The following is a 6,177-nucleotide window of genomic DNA, read 5'->3' on the forward strand; positions in this document are numbered from 1 at the left end:
ATAACTCTGACAGACTTGTGAAAATTGCAATCCATCTATAGAGAAAGAACTGATGGTATCTGAAAACAGATTGAAGCATAATTTTTTGACAGTTCCTTAATCTAAAGCTTTATTTTTATCTTCTTTCTCTCACAACCTGGCTAATGTGGCGATGTTTTCTATGACTACTTATGTACAACTTATATTGAATTTCTTGAGTTCTTATGGTGAGGGTGGGAAGGGAGGGAGGAAGAGAAGATGGAACATGGTTTTTAAAAATTGATTTCAAAATTTGTTTTTACATATTTTTTGGGAAATAAAATTCTAAACAGAAAAAACACAACATTTTGGAGGTCAAATAGACACAGATATCCAAGAATCACCTACCCAGCAAAACTGATGATAATCTTTCAGAGGAAAAATGGGAATTCAATGAAAGAGAGGACTTTCAGGCATTCTTGACACAAAAAGTCCTGAGCTAAATAGAAAATTTGCCTTTCAAATACAAACTCTAGGGAACCCTAAAATGGTAAACAGGAAAAATAAATCATAAGGGATATTAAACAGTTAAGCTTTATACATTCCTACATGGAAAGATGATACTTGTCACTCATAAGAACTTTTTCATTATTAGGGCAGCAGGATGGATTATATTTCGACAGAGGGCACAGGTGTGAGATGAATATGAAGGGATAATATCTAAAAAAGTAAAATTAAGTGTTGCAAGAAAAATGCACTCAGATAAAGGGAAATGGAGAGATGGAATGGGGTTGTGAGGTTTAAAATCTAAATTGTGTGGTTGCCTTAAATTAGAATCTTTAGCACCAGTTTTGTCATTAAGCATTTATTAAAGCATACCAGGTATTCAGTTGGAGTTAAGAAAGTTATGAAAAGGCCTATCTAGCCTAGAGTTCCAGGCTGGTTTGGTTCCTCCTCAAGTCCTCCACCATGAGCCTGCTTTAATCATGAACACCCTAAACTGAGTGTGGAATATTTTTATAGTCCAGAGCATGGGAGGTCCTTACACACTGCTTCATGCTGATTAGCTAGCATCATCCAAATCCATTGGTTCACTGAACTTAAAGGTGGTCTCCAGTTAAGTTCAATGTTTTTAGCTTCTGAGTACAATGGCTTATTAAGGGCTAGCCAGATGTGCTTACAAACTAGTTAATTTGAAGTAGGCTAATTAGCAGTCAATCATTCACTTAATTCAATCAGTTTAGATTAATCTTCAAGTGGGCCTTTGAGTATCTGCTAAATCCCATTATTTTATCACAGGGTAAAGTATCTTACATAAAAGAAACAAGAATCAGCTTATGGAGTGGCCTCTGTAGTGTTCTCCATGCTGAGAACCTGGAAGCAGTCTTAAATTGTGTCTTCCAAGGTCAGGGAGGGGTGCAGTCAAACCAGAGCTTACAATCACAATGAACAAGATTTCTGTTCCCAGGTTAAAGAACAAGTAGGACTGATGTTATTTACAGCCCAGATCACATGCCTTTCCCCAAATTATACAACCTTGGAACCCCTGGAGCTTGGGACAGTGCTTCCTGGAAGCTGTGTCACACTTTAAAGACTTAAAAATCAAGAAATAGGCTAGGAAAAATGAACAGACAGAAAAAAATGTGGACCATAGAAAGTTTCTTCTTCTGAGGGTGTATTTTTATCTTCCTTGTCAATATACAAACTTTTACTTCCATTTATTTTGAATTTGAGTTTTTCAACAATTACATGTAAAAATAATTAAAAGTCCATTTAAAAAACTTTATGGGGAGGGGAGCAGAGGCAAGATGGCAGAATTTCTTTGGTGTCAAAGAAGAACAAAATACACTGGTGTGAGAGTGGAGCCCATATCTGTGGCCCTACTGTAAAAATCCAGCCCAAGACATGGCTGTGGGTCTAGGGTCCATTCTCACCCAGTTAAAACAGACCTTTCCTGCTAACCTTCTAATCCATCTTTGGTCAGAAAATTATTTTACCCCGTCCTTTTGTGGGCTCTGCTGCTCCAGGAATTGTGTATGGCATTATTTGGAGCTATTTGGAGGGATCATCTAGGGAGCTCTGTGAAGTTACTGCCTTTCCTCCACCATCTAGGGTGCATCCCCCTATCCCTGCAAAGTTTTTAAAATGGACATTAAAATTTTTTTTTCATGTAATTGGGGAAAAAAAATTAAATTCTAAATAAATGGGGGGAAAAAAACTTCTTTGTACTATCACTATCAGCATAAAACTAAATGCCTTCTGCCTTCTTAGAGAAGGCAAAATTATCCTAAAGGTAAATGCAGTGCATTTCTTGTTTTTCATTTAAGTTTCTGAATTTCCCCATCTTTTCCACCAATCCAATCTTTTTATATGTGAGTGTTCTGGCCCAGATGAGAAAAGGCAATGCCACAAACCAAATCTCTGAAAACTGACCACTCCTTTTCTGCTCCACTATTGGCAATCATATATTAAACCAGCTTTTCCTCTAAGTTAGTAACAAACTTTTCATGAATGGAGAAGTTTTAATCTTTTCCTGTTGAGTCTTTTGACAATCATCTTGCCTTGGGACTTCTGTTTTTCTGGAATGTGAATCCTTAGCTTGGGTAGGATAAGTCTATGATTGATCTACCACTCAGTACATTGTTTTCATCATTCTCACATCCTATCTGTCTCTTCTCCTTACATGACATAGTCTATCAAATGTTAATCCAAGAAGTTTTGCTATGTTGACGTAAATGGAAGACAGTTTTGATGATGAGAATGTCATGCGATACACTACTTCATTAATAAGTGACTGTTAGTATTCTTATTTCTGGCTCCATTCCTGTTGATGATCCCTTGCCATGTCTGATAGTCTGTTGCATTCTCTGGCATTAAAGTCAGCTCAAAGAACAAGCTTCTCCTCTTTTGTCTCATAGAATATAATGGTCTCCAGATCCTCGTATTTTTTTTTTCTTTTACCTCATTGGGATTCATCATTGTGTGAGCATATGCATTAATGATGGTGGCTTTATGCTTTCCTACAAGTGTCAATTACATTTTCATTAATCTGTCATTCACTTCTTTGAAGAGGTATATATATATATTTGTTCACTAGATAAGTTTTGATTGTGAAATCCATGCCAGCTTCATGAGTCTCCTCTTCACCGTGATCACTAGGAGAAAAAAAATGTGTAACTGGATCTGACTTCAGTAAGCTGACCTTCTTTGTTTAGCCTTGTTTCATTCAGGGCTGCTGATTATATGTGATATCTGATGAGTTCTCTCACAAGAGCTATTTGTCTTTCAAATCTACTGGATTTTTGTTGACCATAAACATGTGCACATTCCATCTGCCAATGGTGGGTGGAACTATCTTCATAGTTTTGTTAATTATTTTTTTTGGTGTTTTGACCACAGAGTAGGATCCCTACTTGTCCCAATAAAAAAGTCAGATTTATATAAAGCAACCCTTCCTCAAGCTAGGAGGTGAGCTATGTGTTTCTTTAACAAGAATATTCAGACACCCAAGGGACTGCCAAATATTTCTACAGATTAAATATGGTGAGAAGATGAACCTATGGCCTGGGATGCCTGTGTACAGGGTTGTGATACAGTTCTCAATATATCAAAGAATAGTAACAGTCACTTCATCATTACAGGACTTCTGGGTAGATAAAATCATATGGGTGATGTCTTTTGACTGGCACATAAATTGGATTTCAGTGAGGCAGTATTGCATGAAATCATCTCATTTTTTTTTTCTTCAAGAGTCATCAAAATCTAGTTGAAAGACAAAAGTCAAGATGACAGGTGATGACCTGAAATGCAGTGGATATCCTTAGCATCTTTAATGTATGACCAAGCTTTAGTGTTCCAAAGTACTTCCTTTAGCTGCCTTTATGGACATGGGAACAAATTGTTCCCATCCATTCATTCCACATGGAAATGTCTTCACATGCTCATGGTAGACATTTCCCTAACTCACTGACAGGTTTGAAGCCCATAAGTTACTCTCGACCTGGTTTATCCCCATGTTCCAAAAAGGTTTACTGGAGTATGGCTCCTATACATGCCATAATCTCCAATAGCTACAGATAAGAGTTAGATGAATGAAGGGGATAGCAAAAATGGAAAGTAGCCCTTGAATGGGCTAAGCAGCCCTTACACCAGAGGTATTACTTTTCCCTGAACACCTGTAAACCTCCCCCCAAATATGGAATGCTTCATGAATTTGTGTGTCATCCTTACACTGGGTCCATGCTAATCTTTTCTGTATCACTCTAATTTTAGTATATGTGCAGCTAAACCAAGCTAGTTTTTATTAATATTGATTAATAGTAGTATTTGTGATTATATCATGCTATTTAATATTTATTTTATTCAATGTTATTAATATCTATGTTATATGGGGCAATTATGTTGTACGGTGGAAAGATTGCTAGGCCTGGAATCGGGAAGACTCATCTTCCTGAGTGCAATTCTGACTGGCCCCAAACACTCTGAACTATATGACTGTGAACAAGTCACTAACCTTGTTTGTCTTTGTTTCCTCCTCTGTAAAATGAGCTAGTGACAGAAATGGAAAACTACTCCAGGATCTTTGCCAGATCTTTTGCAAGTAATTTGGAAAATAAAATTCTAAACAGAAAAAATATATACATCGGACTACCTGAAATACATCATCAAAAAAATTGCCTAGACATCATCTTCCAAGAAATTGTCAGGGAAAATCACCCTGATATTCTAGAACCAGAAGGTAAAATAGAAATTGAAAGGATCCACTGATCACCTCCTTAAAATATAAAATAATAATGGGGCCACAAAATGTTATAGACTACTAAACAACAAAAATATTGAATCATTATTATTATTTATTATTATTCAGTCTACAACTTGTTTTTAAAATGTTTCACACTGTTATTGTAGGGGTTTATTCTATTTAACATTTATAAGGATAAGAATAAGGTCTAATCCGGGGGCAGCTAGATGGCGCAGTGGTTAAAGCACCGGCCCTGAATTCAGGAGTACCTGAGTTCAAATCCGAACTCAGACACTTGACACTTACTAGCTGTGTGACCCTGGGCAAGTCACTTAACCCCCATTGCCTGCAAAAAAAAAAAAAAAAAAAAAAAAGAATAAGGTCTAATCCCACTATTTTATTACTTCAAGGATACCTCCTCTAATCATGTGAATTAATTCTATGCAATTTGTAATCTTGGATAATTGCCTAAGTTCAGTTAGCTTTAGTGACTTGTCCAGCAACTCATAGGTGGTATGTGTTAGAGGCAGGACATGAATGGAAGACTTCATGGTTTAGAATCCTTTTTTTTTCTATCTGTGACAACACAGTGTATATATAATATTTGTTTGTGTCATATGAATATTACTATATTCATCCATACACCCATCCATCAATACATACATACATACATACATAAACATCTGTTTTATATGCCTATCTTTACTATTTCAAATGTGAGCCTATTGGGATTTCTTACTATTTTTCCCCTTAGCATTAAGACTTCTTCTAGTTTTTATGATGGTTCTTTTCTTCTACTAGCAGTGGGGAGAGAATCTTGCCATATTTTTAGGATTCAGTCTATTGCACAATTCTAACATATAAATATGAATATCTTTTATTCCCTTTGCCCATATAGGTCAGAATGCTTTCAAATAGTTCATAATACACTGGAGGAATTTAAAGACCATCATTGTGGCCATATGCTTTTTTTTTTTTTTTTAGTGAGGCAATTGGGGTTAAGTGACTTGCCTAGGGTCACACAGCTAGTAAGTGTTAAGTGTCTGAGGCCAGATTTGAACTCAGGTACTCCTGACTCCAGGGCCGGTGCTCTATCCACTGTGCCATCTAGCTGCCCCTGCCATATGCTTTTTAACGTGTATTTTCTACAAGTATAAAGATCTTGAGATCTTTAAATCTTGGCAGTAGTTTGTCTTGACAGAATGAAATACTTTGGCACTTAATACACAGTCATTTCTTTGATAATAGTAATATACATTCATTAATATATGAAACTAACATGCACATTGATTGTACTGGGATAATTTTAACTCAAAGACAAAAAAAATATTTCGCCAAAGGAAAAATAGCTCAATCTTATGCCTACTTTGCACCAGAAAAGGTAATATTAAAAAGACAAAATAAAATATAAATAAAATAGATACACATGTAATGTTAACATTTTTTAGAATCCATAATTATATATACATATATATGCA

General features: G+C 35.9%; 1 pseudogene; it reads right to left on the reverse strand.

Moving 5' to 3' along the window:
- Positions 1–4,147: 4,147 nt before the first annotated feature.
- Positions 4,148–4,247, reverse strand: LOC122737672 (annotated as a pseudogene).
- Positions 4,248–6,177: the final 1,930 nt, after the last annotated feature.

The sequence above is a fragment of the Dromiciops gliroides genome, chromosome 1 (assembly GCF_019393635.1).
Source record: "Dromiciops gliroides isolate mDroGli1 chromosome 1, mDroGli1.pri, whole genome shotgun sequence".
In the NCBI taxonomy this organism is placed as follows: domain Eukaryota; kingdom Metazoa; phylum Chordata; class Mammalia; order Microbiotheria; family Microbiotheriidae; genus Dromiciops; species Dromiciops gliroides.